The following is a 19330-nucleotide window of genomic DNA, read 5'->3' as shown; positions in this document are numbered from 1 at the left end:
TGATACATTTAAGCTCTCTCATGAATGAAATTTATATTTATTTTATTTTTATGCGACGCTTCCCAAAATGGCTCAATATTAAGGATTAAAAGAGGGCAGTCATCCTTTATTAGAAATGTGTCTTGCCTTTTTTGGTTCAGATCTGAACCACTCAAGCCAGCCAACATCAAAATTAAAAATGTAAGCACAACACAAGCAAAAAATAGAAGAGGAACAAAAACCAGAAGAAATCCAGCAACAATATACATCATCCAGTCCAAACGCCTGCTGAAACAAACAACGTTTTCAGTGATGCTGGAATGCCATCAGAGAGGGGGCCAAGTAAATCTCCCGAGGCCTGGGGTGCTGCAACTGAGAAAGCCCACCATGCATTCCTGTCAACTATGCCACACTGGGACACACAAGAAGGCTCTCCAAATGACCTTAATGAACAGGAAGGATCAAGGAGACTGTCCGTAGGTATTCTGGGTCCTAGGCCGTTTACGGCTCAAAAGGTAATGACCACCACTCAACCACTCTGAAGCAGACTGGCAAGTAGTGCAGTTGATGTGTGAGGCAATTCCTGGAGACAGACAGCAGGCTTTAAAGTGGGTTTACTGTGAGTTTAAATTTGCCTCAAAAAACCGACACAAATAGTGGATTTTTTTAACCCCAGACATTGGGCTAAGTTTAACATGCAATGAAAAACCTGAATCGTGTGTTAAGTGCTCCCCAGTATCTCGCACAGACTTTGGCGCAAATTCAGCCAATATGCACACCCTCCATTCCAGTGGAGAAGTCAGCTAAAAGCCTCATCTGGAAAGATCCTGGTCAGCAGCCCAGCTGCAACATCTGAATAGTTTGCAGACACAGTCACCTGCATAGTGGATTACAGCAGTCCAAGCTCAGTGTCACCAAGGGACATGTGACGGTAACCAACTAGCTAACAGAGAACTGTTACCATTTCAGACTAGCAATTTAAAACTAGAAGAATAGTTTTAAGTTATTAGTCTGAGATAAGAAGCCACAGCAAAGAAACATAGAAAAATGCAGCACTGCTCAATTTTCCTCTTCCTCTCTTTCTCTACTCTGCTTGATTTTGAAAGGCATGCTCTCTCATTTTTAACCTGGACTTCCTGCTAAGGAAAGGGAAATTTAGTTCCATCCCCCAAACTCTCCTTCAGAGTAACTCAGCTTCTGCATCTTTAGACATTGTGCTAGTAATCCAAGCATGTGGGAAGCCAGCTAATAGTTATATGCTCAAAACCCTGGAGAGAAACAACAAACGGTAGGTCTGTGAGTTGTGGGGTGGGTATCCAACTTCTACTGATAGCATAAGAGGATCTTGGTGCTCTGTGCCAGTTCTCCAAAATTAAGGACAAGGTACAACGGTGGGAACAGCTGGCCGCATGTATTATAAGGGAGAAAAAGCAGCTGAACAGCACTACCTCCTCCTAAGATCATGTAAACAGGCAAGTGTGAAAGTTTACCCTTTCTAAGTGTTCCTGAGGCCATCTGTATGAACCTTCTCTTTTGCTACACGTTTGCTGCTAGACTTAGTTCAGCAGGCCTCATACAGCCTTCCATCTTCTGCAGAGGAAGAAGATGTCTGGGAAGGTGCAAAAAGAAGCTGATATTACTGTATCTCCTGAATGGAAAACTCTGAATTTAAGATGAACCCATTAAAAACAGAGGCTAAGTATAAGTTATTATTTATTTATTTATTTATTTATTTAACATTTCTACACCGCCCAAAACTTTTGTCTCTGGGCAGTTTACAATTAAAATAATTTAAACATTAAAATGATTAACATTAAAATCATTTAAAACCCAACATTAAAAATATTAAATGTGATATACAGTCTGCTTCTTACTCATTTGTATAATCCATCTTGTGGAGTAGCACCCGAGACAATCTGAATAAACTGTCTCATTTAACTAGTAAAGAAGCTTTGATTAAAGTACACATGATTCTTTAGCAGAGGTCTTTGGGTTTATCCAGAGAGCAAATTTAGGGGTTGAATGTGCATCCATCACACGCCCATCTTGCAGTGCACACAAGCTGCACAAAAGAGCCTACCTCCAATTTTATTCAAGGTAAAAACACCAAACCAAAAGCTCGAGCAGGATCATCTGAAGGCGGGACGCACCTTTGAATTACTCTCTGAGCATATGCTGTTTTTAGTTGAACTAAACAAAACACTTTTATGGCTAAAGTGATTTCTTGTCCCTTTAACCTGCACATCCATATTACAATATAAACATCACATTTGATTACCACACAATCTTGTCACGTAAATTAAGCAGAGATAAAGGCTTGCCCAGGGCCACTTAGTGAGCTTCAATGGCTCAGTAATTTTGACAGGACCTCTAACTTTCTTAGACATACTAACTTGAATGGCTAGAGAAGATTCTTGCTCACTTCACTGTTGGTGAGATTGGGTCGAAGTAGTTGTAATGTGCTTGGGTTCGTCTAAAGATGGGAAGACAGGGGGCACCTTCGTTGAATGTGTAGCAGCTATTCCGGTGGTGGTGGTGGTGAATAGAAGAAGTAACGTTAGCAGGTCAGCAGACCGTTCCAGGGGAAGGGTAGTCAGAAATTTAATAGCTGTCTCCCCTTCCAGCTGTCCTGCCAGCTCTGTGACCTCGGGGAGCACTGCCAACAACCCATATAGCCTTACCTTGCTCCTCTGCAATGCCAGGTCAGTCCAAAATAAACCTGAGCTCATCCATGATTTGATTATGGATGAAGGGGCTGACCTGGTGTGTATCACCAAGACTTGGTTGGGGGAGGCTGGTGGCCCAGTCTGGTCCCAGCTTCTTCCTCCAGGGTATTCTGTAGAGGAACAGGTGAGGGAATGTGGGTGGGGAGGTGGAGTGGGTGGTCTATAAGGGACCCTTACCAGGGTCCCCGTCGAGGTATCTGACCATATTGAATATGTGTACCTAAGTTTGGGGACCAGGGATAGATTGGGACTTCTGTTGGTGTACCGATCGCCCCACTGCTCGACGGAATCCCTTACTGAGCTCACGGACTTGGTCGCGGAACTCACAATGGAATCTCCCAGACGTTTGGTGCTGGGGGACTTCAATGTTCATTTCGGGACCAATTTGTCCAGGGCAGCTCAGGAGTTCATAGCGGCCATGACAACTATGGGCCTATCCCAAGTGGTCTCTGGACCGATGCACATTGCAAGTCACACGCTTGATTTGGTCTTTTACTCTGATCAGGGTGGTGTTCGGTGGGTGGGGACTCCTGTGATTTCCCCATTGTCATGGATGGACCACCATCTGGTTAAGGTTTGGCTTCAACCGCTGCTGTTCTCCCAGACCATCCATAAGAGCTTTAGAGAACAGCCAGATCACATAGAAGGGGTACTCTGAATACATATGAAGCTACCTTATACTGAGTCAGACTGATCTATCTAGTTCAACACTGCCTATTGACAGGAAGTGGCTCTCCAGAGTTTCTCAATGTGGTTTTTCCCAGGAGACGACAGAAATTGTTCATACGACCTTCTACATTTAAAGCCATTGCTCTGCCCTGAATTACAGCCCTTTCCAGAAAGCAACTTAGAAATGGGCAGTCTTAGCCAAAGACCATTGCTGCTGCTGCTTGCTTTTGTTCCTATTTGGATATGCCTGCAATTAATCACAGTAGTTGAGGCACCTAATGGCGCAGCGGGGAAGCAACCTGCCTAGAGAGCAGGAGTCTGTTGGTTTGAGGCTGGTGTGTTTCCCAGAATATGGGAAACTCCTATATCAGGCAGCAGTGATATAGGAAAGTGCTGAAAGGCATTATCTCATACTGTGCGGGAGATGGCAATGGTAAACCCCTCCTCTAGCTGTCCCGGCTATAGGCCACCTCCAGCCTCAGAGATAGGATGTCTCAGAATACCAGTTGCAGGGGAGTAACAGCAGGAGAGAGGGCATGCACTCTGTGGGCTTCCAGCGGCATCCGGTGGGCCACTGTGTGAAACAGGATGCTGGACTAGATGGGGCTTGGGCTTGATCCTGCAGGGCTGCTCTTATGGTCATTTGTAAATGAGAGAGAAAACCCTGTCTCAGCTGATTCCTAAATAAACAGAATCAAATGCTGATACATTGTAGTTAAGAAATTTCAAAACAGAGTCTCCCTTTGAAGTTGGTTTGTTAAAGAATGGTGACTGACAATATAGATAGAATATTCTGCTGTAATTTGTTTTGGTAAAACCTGCACACTCACCTGCATTAGGGAATTACTCCATTTAATTACCTTTGTACATGAAGTATTTAGACCAGTGTTCTATAAGTATTATGACTATCTAGTGCTATATTTACAAAGGAAGCTGCCTGATACTGAGTCAAACCATTGGCCCATCTAGCTCAGTATTCTCTACCTCACTGGCAGCAGCGCTCCCAAGGTTTCAGGTAGGACCCTTTCCCAGCCCTACCTGGAGATGCCAGGGAGTGAGCCTATAATCTTCTGCATACAAACAGATGCTCTATGACTGAGCTACGGCCCCCCCATCCCCAGGAAGAATATCTTACTGAAGACACTGTTCACTTGTAGTCACCCATTCAAAAGCAAACCAAGATGAACCCCGTTTAGCAAAGGTCCAATTCATGCTCACTACTGCAAGACCAACTCTCTATCCAAAGTGTCACTTTGTGTTTTACACAGTTTCATAACAGAATGCAGTCAACACAATTATGTGAACCTGTCAAAGATTAGATTAGCACCTTCAAGTAAAGCTCTGTAACTATGTCACTGTATAATCAAGTAGTAGACATAACGATAAAGTTATCATGAACATACTGGGTTCCAATTCTGTTTAAAGCTAACACTACATGCAACAGGCTATGCTAAAGTTGTGCTATTTCTAGTCACACAACAGCAGGCAGTTTCTTACATATCTTATCAATAGTTCAGGCACGCCTACTCAAATTTAAACAAATAATGGAAGCAGCAAAACAGGACCAACACAAAAACAACTCCTGCAATTAAGAAATTGGATGTTTAGCTTTGAATTCAAAATGCAAATAATAGTAACTTTTTTATGGGGGGGGGGGGAGAAATACTTCTGGAAGCATTATACTGTCACACAATCTCAACTGTGAGGAAAGCAAGCACTAGTAGTAATTCTGCATGGTACCCGAGAAGCTGGAGAAAATGCAGGCATCAAGAATTTTCTGTCCTACTGACTCATGAGTCATTACTTCCCAACAACATCCACACTGCAAGTATCAATGATTATAGATTTAGGTCTTGATCTTTCAAAAATAATAATTCTTAGCATGTTTTAAATATGTATTTGTAAATTAGTACTCTAAAATCAGGCTTCAGATCAAGAAGACCCTGGAGGAAAAGCCTATTTTATTGGATCACATAGCTAATCTGCAAAATAATTATGTTCTCTTATGAGACACTTATGGGCTATCAAATATAAACCACTGCATAAATACAGTGAATAATAAGGCTCACTGCCCTAAAGTGCAATTCCCAGCAGTCACAAGACTGCAGCAATTGCAGACACAATTTATGACATTCTCTAAATGACCTCTCAAGTGAAAGATTGATTAAGTCTAGGACATTCCAGATAGAACCTCTCCAGCAGAATCACATCAGGCAGAGAGCAACTGTATAATCATTGCTATCATGAATACACACACAGCAGGCTTTTCTTAAATAAAACAGCAATGTTATCTATACACAAAAAACACTCCCCCGCCCTGAATGGTTCCAGTGTTTTTGTGCTTATTACATCTCATCAGTATTTTTAAGATTATAAATTTTTGTACTTCAGTTAACTGTTCAAGTAAAATGTTTGCTCAATGGCAAGTAGTGTGCTTTATCTGATGTGTGGGATACCATACAATGACAGAGAAACAATACCGGGTTATCTATCCTATTACTGTGAATAGGCCTATCATTATGGGTTTAAAAAAAAAACAAAAAACTATTCTTAATCAGGATCCAAGATTTGACCTCCAGGGTTGCCTCCTCCTATATCAACTCACCTGGATATTAAGACCAGCCTCTGACCACCCGCTATGTGGGGCTGCCTTTGTACATAGTTCGGAAACCTGAAGGGACCGAACATATAACATTGATTCTGAAAGAACTGCACTGGCTTCTGCTATGTTTCTGAGCCAAATACAAAGTGCTGGTCACTACCTATTAAGCCCTGAATGGTTTAGGTCCTGAGTATTCAAGAGATTGCCTTCTTTGCTACCTATTAACTCTGCTACCTATTAAGATCATCTGGGAAGTTCTGGTTATGGCTGCCACTCACTCATCTGTGGTGACTCAGGGCCAGGCCTTCTCTGTGGTTGCCCCAGGGCTTTGGAATGCACTCCCTGTCAAAGTAAGAGCTTCTCCATCTCTGATTGCTTTTTAAAAGACTGAAGACGAGAATTAATTAATTAAGCCCAGGAGAAGTGGACACTTTGCACCCCAACTCCCTTGTGGGGATGGTAACTGGCAACTCTGAACTATGGACATGTGGCAGCCCCACAATCGCCTCTAGCCACCGAGGTATCTTACCTCCGCATTGGCTGAGGAGCTGTCAACCTGAGCCTTTGTGGCTACCTCTGACTGGTGGAAGGAATTCACTGTTTTCCAGGTGCTTTACCTAAGAAACCCTTTAAAAGTTGTATGTTGCCTTTGTTAAGATGTCAGCCATTTACCATCGACTTGCTGGACCACCTGTCACCAAGATATGTAAGTGCTTTGCTTAAACTTTAGAATGTGTTGGAGCTCAGAAATTTTTTTGGAAGTTAATGAACAGTACAATGCAGCAAATGCTAAAAAATAGTTTTGCACCTTGCACCAGAGATCTTTTTGTCAAATATTATTAAGCCGTATATACCTGCAGAATATACGGAGTTATCTTTATACCTGATAACTGCTGTGAGAATTTTGTATGCTGCCTATTGGAAAAACCATATTTTACCAAAGCTAGAGGAGTGGTTTCTTAAACTTTGGGATTACGCTTCAATGGCCAGAATTACTTCATACATAAAAAACCAAATTGGAGAATAAATTTCATGTGACTTTATACAATACAATGTGTTATGGGGCGGATACCTCACCCGAGACTTGGATTCTCTTTGCTAATGAAGCCATGAATTTGCATTTTTAAAAATAGTAGCATGGCTTAATCATGATTATTTTACTTAACTGGAGGTTTTACCTAGATACTAACTAAATGTGGTTTAGACATAAGCTCATGTGACAGAGCTGAATCCTGGGTCGGTGTATAAAATATGAGATATTATGTACAACATTGTTTAACTCTTTTCTTTCTCTTGTACTGGTGTTTTTATATTTCTCTCTTTTATACTCATTTAATAAAAAAGAAAAAAGAAAGAAGTGTGTTAGAGCTAGAAATGACTCTTGCTTTATTTTACTAATGCCTACCAACTCCCCTACCTACCTTGGTTCCTGTAATCTTTTAGAGAGAACAATCTCGTGTCTAGGGTGCATGCTCAGATGCTCCCCACGAGCTGACTGCTTGGTTGAGCTACTTAAAAAGGAAACTTACCTGAAAGGCCTGACTCCTGCTTTGGGTGGCTCAGACCCAGACTTTAGTTCTCTCTGGAAGCAGACAGTGGGCCATGCTGGAGCGCTGGGCCTGGTTTGGGGAGGAGCTGCCACACCCTCAGATTACAGATGCCCTCTCCTGAAATCCTATTAGGATTTCTTTTTTCTTGGGGGGGTGTGTGTGTGTAGGCATTCTCCTTGCCTATCTAAAAACTCCCCTTGCTTGTAAAGGGGGAATTCTTCACTGGATTCCTCTTTACAAGCATGCCCCTGAACTGCCAAACTGGTTTGGCTTGAACACGGACCAGCACCCCTATTTTGGGGTCCCATTTGGTTTAAGTTGAACTGGGACAGTTCTATTTGAACCGGGTTCGAATAGAATCGGTTCTGCATATCCCTAGTAAGAGGCAGAGAATGTGCTGTCTGGGAATAGTGCATATGCTGTCTGCCTGCAACTGTATTTTACTGCTCCTGTATAAAATTTTACTTATAGTTATATGAGCTTTATTGTTTTTATTATTGGTTGCGATTTGCCTTGAGCATTTTTAAATAGAAAAGCAGGGTATAAATGAGGGCATCTGCATTGTAGATCCAGGGCTTGGCTTCTCTGTCCTGGATTAAGGAAACAGAACAATGCTTTCTGTTTCCTGAACTACTGATAATATTTCCTTAGACAGATTACACATTACAGGCAACCAAGGTTGATACCATTATGCATATTAATGTGAGTTAATATACATCAGTAGGTCAATTTTATAACAGAGGAAGACTTCACTAAGAAGGCATTAGAAGTTTGAGACCTATATGTAGTAAAATTCCACAGAAATTCCCTATAAATCGTAACTGAACAGACATTAAATTCAGTTTATTTGGTGTCTCAATGATGTAAAGATGGGTTTCTGATATTTTCAGATAGCGAGTCAAGACCAGTATGCGATGTTTGACCATTCTTGCTCCCAAAAGATTTAAAGATGCATTAGAGAGCACACTTCAGTTTCTTTCCTGCCCCTCACTACTCTAGAATTGTCAACTGAGTAAAGCAATAAGGAAATTATCATTTTAGATCAGTCAATACAAGTGTACATAGAGGAATTCTGTCAAGTATCCAAACGGGTTTCAGTGCATGCTGTTCACTTTTTCCCAAAAAAGAAAAAAGCACCCCACACACAACAGATGGCCCTTCACTTTTTAGGAGTTGAAAATTGCTGGCAGCAATAGAAAATGTTCTCTCCCCCTCTCTCTAGCTGCTTTTAAAAAAACACACTAATATTTGGGAACATTTACACAGAACCAGATGTATGGGATTTCTTGGGTCTGTGGAGCTGGCTGCTTTTGCTGGCTGCCGGTGTTATTCTGCTCACCCACCCTGTGTAGCCATTTTTTTTTAATTTGTCAAGGTTATATCACTCCGAAGAATATATTTATTATTATTATTTATTTGCTACATTTTTATACCACCTTTCTGCTTAGACAAAGGCACCCAAAGTGGTTTACAATATTAAAAGATTAACAAAATGTCTCAGGCTGTTGGTCTTTTCAGGAGCCAAGGACAAGAGCTCTCTGGCCTGGATGCCTCCTTTCTTGCCTTCTTCTCAGGGCACACTGGTCTTTCTGTAATCCTGGGAAGGAGGGGGAAGGGCTGCTCCAACAGAATAAAAGAAGACGCTTGCAAGGCCCTTGGACCTCCCCTCCCACTGTGTACCCTCACATGTCTCTGCAACCACCACCACCCTCAAGAGCCACCTTCTATTTCCTTCCCCAAGTGATCTTTTCAACTCAGGGAGTATGACTGAAGCACATAAGTGGAGGTTCAGGTTCCTAGAATAAGCACTGTAGAAAGCAGTGAAGGCCTACCCAATGTAATACTGCAGACAGAAAGATAAACGGAAGAAAGTGCTTTCAGTCTTGTACAAGAGGCAAGAACTCCACCATATCAAGGTTTGCATACAGGACTGCACACAGTTCTGGACAAGAATCTGCAGAAAGTGAAGCTGTTGTATTATTCATTCCTATTTATATACTGAACATAAGAACAGCCCTGCTGGATCAGGCCTAAGGCCAATCTAGTCCAGCATCCTGTTTCATACAGTGGCCCACCAGATGACACTGGAAGCCTACAGGCAGGAATTGAGGGCATGCCCTCTCTCCTGCTGTTACTCCCCTGCAACTGGTACTCAGAGACATCTTGCCTTGGAGGCGGGAGGTGGCCTGTAGCCCTCCGACTAGTAGATGTTGATACATCTCTCCTCCATGAAGTTATCCAAACCCCTCTTAAAGCCATCCAGGTTGTTGGCTGTCACCACATCTTGTGGCAGAGAATTCCACAAGTTGATTATATGTTATGTGAAAAAGTACTTCCGTTTGCTGGTCCTAAATTTCCTGGCAATCAATTTCATGGGATGACCCCTGGTTCTAGGGTTATGTGAGAGGGAGAAGAATCTCTCTCTATCCACTTTCTCCACTCCGTGCATGATTTTATAGACCTCTATCACGTCTCCCTGCAGTCATCTTTTTTCTAAACTAAATAGTCCCAGGTGTTGTAGCCTTGCCGCATAAAAAAGATGCTCTAGGCCCCTGATAATCTTGGTTGCCCTCTTCTGCGCCTTTTCCAGTTCTACAATGTCCTTTTTTAGATGTGATGACCAGAATTGTATGCTGCACTCCAGGTGTGGCTGCACTATCGTTTTGTATAAGAGTATTATAATATTAGCAGTTTTATTTTCAATCCCCTTCTTAATGATCCCTAACGTGAAATAGGCCTTTTTCACAGCTGCCACACACTGAGTCGACTCCTTCAACGAGCTGTCCACCAAGACCCCAAGATCCCTCTCCTGGTCAGTCACCGACAGCTCAGATCCCATCAAGGTACACTTGAAGTTGGGGTTTTTCATTCCAATGTGCATCACTTTACACTTGCCAACACTGAATCACATTTGCCATTTTGTCGCCCACTCACCCAGTCTGGAGAGATCCTTTTGGATCTCCTCACAGTCCGTTTTGGATTTCACTACCCAAAAGAGTAGTGAAATACTACTCTTACCCAGTAACTATGGGTAACAGATGACAGATCAGATGGGTGACAGATTACACCATACCCAGTGACTATGGTCACTGTTCCCTAAAGGGTCGATGACACTGACATCACGCACCAGGTCCTGGGTGCCACTCAGGATTGAGTCCAAGGTCGTCTTCTCTCTGGTTGGTTCCAAGACCAACTGTTCTAGGGCACAGTCATTCAGAGTATCTATAAATTTGACCTCTTTGTCATTACCTGACTGTGAATTTACCTAGTCTATGTGTGGGTAATTGAAGTCACCCATTATTACAGCCCTGCCTCACCTTGACGCCTCCCTGATTTCCTGCTGTAAGTCCCAGTCACTGTTAGCGTTTAGGGCGATAGTACGTCCACAGTAGCACATTTCCTTTCAGGCCTTGTATTGTCACCCATAGGGTTTCTGTGGAGGACTCCAGTCCACCTAGGTTTTCTAGTTTGTTAGATTCTATCCCTTCTTTAACATACAGTGCTACTTCACCTCTAAGGCACGCCTCCCTGTCCTCTTTATAGAGTTTATTATCCAGGGATAACAGTGTCCCACTGGTTCTCACTATTCCACCATGTTTCTGTTATTCCCACTATATCTATTTCTATGTTAGCAAACAAGCACTCCACCTCACCCATCTTGGCTCGGAGGCTTCTGACATTGGCATATAAGCACCTGTATGCTGAATCTCTTCCCTGGTGTCTGCTATCTTTCTTTTGACTCTTTGACCATCTTACACAGCCTTCTGTCTGTTCTTTATGTGGTTCTGCTCTGTCCTCTTCTGTTTTATCTGAATCCTTTGCACCCTCGCACTTTAAAGGATGGCATTTGCCGCAACGGATTCTGTCCAGCTCCTTTCAGCTATTCCCCAGGCATCATTTTAAAAGCTGCTCTGCAACCTTTTTTTATTTTAAGCACCAGCAGTCTGGTTCTATCTTGCTTCACGTGCAGCCCATCCCTTTTGTACAGGCCTTGCTTGCCCCAAAATGTACCCCAGTGCCTTACAAATCTAAACCCTTCCTTCCAGCACCAACGTCTCATCCCCGCACTGAAACCTCTCAGCTCTGCCTGTCTCACTGTTCCTGCGCATGGAACAGGTAGCATTTCTGAGAATGCTACCTTGTGGGTCCTGGACTTCAATATGCTACCTATCAGCCTAAATACTGCTTTTGAAGAAAAGTTCTCAATGTGGTTTACTTGCATATAGCAAAAATAGAATTACAGCAGCCATTCCAACAACTACTGTAGAAGCAAAGCGAGTATTCTCTGCTCTGATGTCCGAAGACATGTTTAACACATTAGCAATGCTGCCTATGCCACAACAGCTGATTAAAGAAATTATGGGCTTCAATAATAAGATAGTTTGACTATTTGCCAGCCAGAAAGAATGTTGGGAATACATCACCAAGAATTGTTTAGCAATTAAGAAATGAGTTCATTTCATCTTATGAGGGCAAAGCCATAGAAGTGTGTAAGTTGGCCTGCCACAGACAACTATTTGATTGGAGAGCAAGCAAAAGCAAAGAAAAGCTAAATGAAGCCCAGTGCTCTGGTATAAGACTCAACTACTACATCAAAAGAAGGGATGGGTCAGAGCTCGGTTACAGACCAACCCATTAAATCAATCACTTTCACTCACTAATTCATACGAAAGATTGAAAGGAGAAGAGAAGTGTTGACATTCAAGCCTTGTTAGATTTGTCCTGTACTTTGATCCATCTCTCTCTTTCTCTAGGCATATTTTAGGAGCATTTGGTATCTACAATTCCAGATATACATTTTAGACCACACTGACCAGACATTAGCCTTTAGCAGAAATGCAGAGCACTATAATGAAGACAGTAATGTGATCATGGCAGCAGCTTCTCCTACTTTGCCCAGTTAGCAAACCCCTGTTAACTGGGCAAAGAGACACCTTTTTAACGCGATTCTCTTTATTTAGCAGGGTAGAGTATCCAGCACTGCTCCCCTCCAGTGGCTGTCGCTGGGGTCAGTCTTATGTTTTATTTTAGACTGTGAGTCCTTTGGGGACAGGAATCCACCCTATTTATTTATCTATGTAAACTGCCTTGGAAACCGTTTTTGTTGAAAAGCGGTATATAAATATTTGTTGTTGTTGTTAAAGAGATACAGAGCAATGCCCACTCCTAAGTGTAGGAACTCTCTCGGTCACATCCACTCTTACTATTCCTACCCTTTAAAGCTCGAATGCAAAAGGTTTCATTCAAACAACAGCAAAACCTGTGCTAGTCATACCTTTCCAAAGACACAAACATTAGCAAGCCAGCAGTCACAACTGTAAACACAAGACTGAAAAAAATACCAGTTGCCTGGCTGCCCAAGCTCCTAGAAATGTTATGCTGGTGCCAGGGAATTAGAAACGTTTTGGCTTGTTAAGGACTGGCATCTAAAGAATATTAGCATCCAAACAATGGATGCTGCTGTCTATTTGAAAAATTTCTCTATCACCGAGGATGTGTGATTACAACTTTACTTTGCTTAATATTTTTCTGTGTCCAGAGGAACTCACAGCAAGCACTGCTGTTTGAACAATTCACCAAGCTATGTAGTCTCCAAGGATGAAAGAAAAAATAGACACGTTGCACTTCCTGTATTACCAACGTCAGTATGAGGGTATTGGATTCCATTTGAAAGGGAGAACAAAAAATAGACACAGATTCAAGGTTATAAAAGCGTGTGTAAATTACGTACAATGTGGAATGAGACACAGAGCTACCCTAGAGCACTTGCCCAAGATGAATTCTGTGCTGCTTTCTGACACATTGAATACAGCACATCACATTAAAAAAACAAAAACCTTTACGACTTCAAAGCAAGAGAGCTCTGCATATGACAGAACTGAGGCTGGCTTGAGAATGATCAAACAAGAAAATGAAAAAGGCTTTCAGTAAAGCACAAAGGAGACGGCCTGCCAATGCCATAATTCTGAAGAGTCAGAAGTCAGCTTCTCCTTTTTCCTCCCAATAATCACGAGAATAAAAAAATCCTAGATATGGAAATCAACTTTTTGGGCCCCAATATTTAGGACAAATATGAATTTGGGTTCTAGATTAGGTGTAAGAGTCAGTCTAAATTGCATTCCATTACTACTCGTGTGGGTCCAACACTTATATTAAGTGAGCCTTATGAATCTTTCAAGGAGCCTGTGCAGGCTTCTGGGAGCTGTTAGCAGCTGAGCTTATTCTGCCCACTTCCAGAAGCCTCCCTGGTTGCAACTGCATCTCCTGGCTTGGAGATTGCACCTTTGTTATGCTCAGGAGCTGCACCACAGTGTGAGCTTCCAGTTTATGTTATACATGGGGACAAGTCACTTAGTTGGCAGTGGACTGGTTGCCCCTAGATTTGGCTATAGGCCCCACAAATTGGAAAGGAAATTAGATCCACACTCCCTCTTTCTGTGAGGGGGCCTGACTAAGCACATTCCAGGACTAGCTACTGCAAGTGTCTGGCATTCAAGATCATTTCAGCCTGGGAATGAAATCTAAACTCCCCTCTTCCTCTTGCAAGAGAGATAACACCTGTTAAGGAAGCACTCAGGCCAGGAAGGCAAGGAAGATAAGACAACAGACTCCATTACAACAGGGATGAGTCGGTGATGTATCTCTGAAGAGGTGCCCATCAAAACTTGATAGAATTATTGGGAAGCCCTTCCCAGCACAGGATACTCTTTAAACACAACTGCACACTCCAACTGTCCTCACAATCAGCCTTGAATGCCATAGGCGATTCATGCACATTCCTACCCAGGAAGGACTAAGACACAATGCATTCAAAAAAGAAAAAAGTTTGTCTGGGCTCCCCTATTCAGCAGAGCAGGACAAAAGAAATGTGCCCTCAAGGCACGTTTTGGGATGAGTATCCCTAACTCCATGACCCCAATGTGTTTCCCTATTACACCTGGGACTCCCACTGCGAAACATCTCAGTGTTCCCTTGTGCCTCTCATTCTGGACCCCAGCAGACAGAAACTCTAGCAGACCACCTTGGTGTCCCCCTCTTCAGGACAGGTGATATAGCCTCTTGCCCAGCTTCTTCTATCCCTTTCTCTTATTTCTGAAATCTTGCCCCTCAGTCTTAAAGTAGTTCTCTAGCCCACCTGAGAATTTACACATAATTTGGAACTATAAGCTAAGTGTGCCTTACAATAGTCTATTTTTAAACATATCTGCATTGCTTTTACATTAGGACCACCTAGTAAATGATATTATATATTATATATTATATATTATATAAACTCCTTTTTGTTAATTAAAACCTTTCTCTCAAGCCTATTTTCTTGAGCTCATACACCTGCACAAATTAAGGCTGATTGGAACTGCCTCCCCTTTTGAGCTAAATTCTCCACATTCGCCCAAAATGAGGGTGCCAAGCAAACACCCTCGAGGCAGTTTCATTAACAGAACTTTGGGTCCTTTTTAGCTTCCCACATATGGGATCATCTATATCCCATATACATTTAGTTAAGCATGTCACTGAAAGTAGAAGGAGCTCCGCTAAGTACTGGCTGCTTGGAAAAATTATGGAAAACTGATTTAAAGTTTACTGCATGTTATACTTTAAAAGAAAATTATTACAAGATGATATATAGGTGGTATCTGACACTGGAAAAATTAGCATTAATGTATAAAAATGTTTCAAACAAATGTTGGAAACGTGGACAATGTGAAGGAACTTTTTTTCATATGTGGTGGTCATGCAGGAAGGCAAAGGCTTTTTGGGATATGATATATAATGAGCTGAAGAAAATTTTAAAAATGACATTCCCTAAGAGGCAAGAATCCTTCCTGCTGGGAATAGCTCAAGGAGAGTTCTCCAGAAGAAATGTAACATTTTTAATGTATGCAACCACGGCGCCTAGAATAGTATATGCGCAGAAACGGAAAGACAATAAAATGCCCTCAAAAGAAGACTAGTTGATAAAAAATTTAGAATATGCTGAGATGGCAAAGCTTACAGCACTTATAAGGTATGAAAATTTGGAATGTTTCAAAGAAGATTAGAAACCATTTTTAATTTACTTAAAGAACTATTTTTCTATTATGGACCTTTCAGCAGAGTTTGAAATACAGTAATAACAGAAGGTTGGGTTGGGTAAAATCGAGTAGTAATGTGGAGTATGTATGTTTTGAATTATTATAGCAATGGTTTATATGTATAGTTAACGTGAACCACACAGACAGGTAAGCGGGAAGTCAATAAAAAATAAAATAAATAAATCAAATGAATGTAATTTGACTGTAAAGTTATTGTAAAAGCCAACAAAAAATTTAAAATGCAAAAAAAAAAAAAAGAAAGAAAGAAAGAAAAGAAGAAGGAGCTCCGCCAAGTGAATTACTACATTTGCATAGCAGCTCCTTCAGAGCTATGTGCACAGAGATCCTGTAGGAGGGCAAAATTCAGCTTCCTGAGAAATTAACCTCTCTCTCAAAAGTAAATTTCAAGCACTTACACTGTGAAGATATTTTGAAAGTATGTGAACAATGCCTGCTGAAAGAGGTGGCAGAGTAAGCTTCAGTATCCTTGCTCCTCCCACAACTGGCGAAGCCAGAAGCAGTTGTGCAAATGAGAAGTTTAATTTATCTTGGCCTCTCCTCATGCAAAAAGACTTGAGGGATAGAAGGAGGGACAAACAGAAGAATAACTAGCAAACCAAGCCAGTGTTTGTGAATTCCTGTTAACAAGAACACGCAAATAGAACACTCTCACAAACACTAACATGCAGCAAAACTGAAGGGGGAAAAAACTCCACCCAAACGGAGGGACTCTTGCAGCTTGACTGATTAAAACCTAAACATTGCTTCACATCTGGACCATCACTACAAGCAGCAGCAAAGTGACCAGCAGCATGCTCATAGAAGACAGCTGTTGGTCTCATTTCCAAGAGAGCAAGCATAAGTTGCTATTCCTGCTGCTGTGTAGACACTGTACCGCCAAAGGCCAAAACACAACTGTGCTACAGCCTTACCTTATTGCTAAATATATATATTTATCCAACAAGCTCACAGGAAGAGAGTGAGAGTGTGCACATGTAACAAGAATATACACATCTACTGCAGCCCTCTAGCACTATACAACCAAGAGTGAGTTGTTTGTTTCAGGCTTTGAGACTTGGAGAATCCGATAACCATGTGAGAACTGATCATGATTTATGTGAGTTGATAAGGCAGTGGTCTCAAATTCTGCAACTTGCCTACTTCCTCAGATTTCTGTTCAGGTACATAAGATTTTTTCATGATTGGTAGGAAAGAACATGCATTGCATAAGACATGGAAGACAGGTGAAGTCTTTTTCCATGTGCGCCCTTGGATAAGACACACAACTCTTGTGCCATTTATCATCTTCACCATATACCAACATAAATTATAGAAAATCCCTGCCTTCCCACAAAACTCTCTGTGCATTCCAGGAGAATTTATGGGAGGGAAACGTAAGCACAAATACAGGCTAGCTAATAAGCCAAGCCAATATTTGTGGAACACTGGATGACAACTTGATTAGCAGATGGCCTGTTTTGTTCTAAGTGATGAAGAAAATCTCAAACTGATGTACCTGAAATTCTCTATCACACAGCAGGATGATAGGGACCACAGGCCTAACCAAGCGGTTGAACATACACACCATGGTCAATTACCATCTGGTAAATGGCTGTGACTACATGGCTGTGGCTTGGCAAAGTATTGTAGTAACACATGTAGGTGTATATAAACCACACACACCAGTGAGATGGTGACACACTAGACTGACAGAGGGAGAAAAAACATTTCCCAATAGGGGTAAAATAGGATTAAAGGTAACGTTCAATTTCACTGAAGAACTTGCAACCTTAAGTAGAAAGCAGAGCCGACAGACTTTTCATAACAACTACTCGTCCCTCAGCCAAGACAAATTATACAGAGACAGGCACCTTCCCAACCTTAAATTGTTGACCAAACCATTAATCATAGTCTTTATATTCCTAGACATATTTGCAAAACAATGAACTGAGGAGTTCAACTCCTTTTGTATCTAATTCAACAAGAGTTTCAGTTCATGACCGCAGTATTTGTTTTTTCAAGACGTCACAGATACAAGCCAGCAAGCCTCTTTAGTCAGTTATTGCAAGAAGGTATACAAAACGTTATCTATTCACATTTTCAAAATGAAGTTTACTATTCTCACTTGACATAATTTCCAAAAATACATATATGGAGATATCCATCAGAACTGTCACACAAAATATTGGCTGGGTTTTTGTTGATAAAATGTGGTATTTGCTGGACAATCGCAAATACACCACATACAAAACTACTTCTTCTTGCTGCAGCAACATTAAGAGTTGGATGAATTTTACCAAGTTAAATGTGAAACCACAAAGGAGATTATCTGGTATCAGTCAGTCTTTATTACTGTCTTTGACCAATAATACATCTAACACAATATAAAATTTTTAAAAATAGCCATATTAATAACATAACTGTACATTGGATCTAGCCATTAGCAAGCAGAGTGCGACAAACTCGTACTGCAGACAAAAGAATTTTGCAACTGTGTGTGTAATAGATGAATTCACATCTACAGTGGTCCCTCGACTTACAAACTACTCCACATAAGTATTTTTCGAGTTACAAACGGCAGTTTTAGATCCGGTTTTAGATGCGGTTTTTTCGACTTACAAATTTTTAGATGGGGTTTCCTCGACTTACAAATTTTTAGACGGGGTTTCCTTGACTTGCCTGCCTGTTTACTGCCTGTTTATTCTTGAAAAGAAATGTTCCTGTGCAGTTTGCAAGCCTTACTGGGGGTCTGGGTCTTTTTTCTAGGCTCCGGAACGCATTAATCCGTTCCCAATGCATTCCTATGGGAAACCGCTTTTCGACTTATGAATTTTTCGACTTACAAATGTGCATTCGGAACGGATTAATTTCGTAAGTAGAGGGACCACTGTATAAGCAAATATTTGATGTAGAATTCGTCTGATCAACCTGGCAGATTATGTAAAAGAGGGTCAATTAACCTTCATCTAAGGTCTATATAAAAGACACACTGCAGGAGCACATGTGCAACTGACTCAAATTCTGAAGAGAGTGTGTTCATACAGGCCCTTGAAAAGGCCCATCTATGTTTGGGGAAAGTAAGGAGAAATAGATAATCCACTGGGCGAGTTCTCTTCCCACTACTGAGCAGGTAGAATGACCAAGATGTCCTTGACAGGTCTTTCTGAAACTCAATATCCCATTATCTGGTATAACAAAGTATGGATCTGATCTGTAATGAAGTATGAATCTAGTCTGTTCACAAGGGACAATATGGCCCAGCAGACCTGGCAGTACTCCACATGGTAGGGCAACCTAGAATTTTCTGCAATGCTCAGTAGTTCCAAGCTGATATGAAAAGGGCTCCCTATTAGACAAGGTTGTCCACTTTCCCCATTACTTTTTATATTAGTTCTGGAAGTGCTTTGTAGAAATATTAGAGAAGATGAACAGATACAAGGCCCGAAAGTAGGGAAACAGGGGTACAAACTTAGAGCCTTTGCGGATGATGTGGTGTTTTTTCTAGAAAATCCATTAGAGAAGATCGGAAGGCTCTTGGGGAAAAATAGAACAATTCGGCCAATTGGCTGGGTTTTATATAAATAAGAGTAAAACGAAGGTGTTGACAAAAAATATGGACCAGAAATCCAATGAAAGACTTTATGAAATAAGCTAATTGAAAGTGGAGAAGAAAATTAAATACTTGGGTGTCTGGCTGACAAACAAAAATTCTTTGTTGTTTTCAAATAATTA

General features: G+C 41.4%; 1 protein-coding gene across 3 annotated transcripts in view; it reads right to left on the bottom strand.

Moving 5' to 3' along the window:
- Positions 1-19330, bottom strand: part of ZNRF2 (zinc and ring finger 2) — a 107624-nt gene that overhangs the window by 32683 nt on the left and 55611 nt on the right. The window contains exons 3-4 of one of the 3 annotated variants that reach the window (XR_008309522.1): positions 2373-2497; positions 1470-1588 (exon numbers count right to left, since the gene is read on the bottom strand). The exons of the other annotated variants lie outside the window; for them this stretch is intronic. The gene's annotated coding sequence lies outside the window, so the exon portion shown is untranslated. The remainder of the gene's footprint in view (positions 1-1469; positions 1589-2372; positions 2498-19330) is intronic. 3 annotated transcript variants of the gene reach the window in all.

The sequence above is a fragment of the Hemicordylus capensis genome, chromosome 6 (genome assembly GCF_027244095.1).
Source record: "Hemicordylus capensis ecotype Gifberg chromosome 6, rHemCap1.1.pri, whole genome shotgun sequence".
NCBI classification, from domain to species: domain Eukaryota; kingdom Metazoa; phylum Chordata; class Lepidosauria; order Squamata; family Cordylidae; genus Hemicordylus; species Hemicordylus capensis.
The sequence above is the reverse complement of the archived record's forward strand: the minus strand, read 5'-3'. Positions and strand labels throughout refer to the sequence as shown.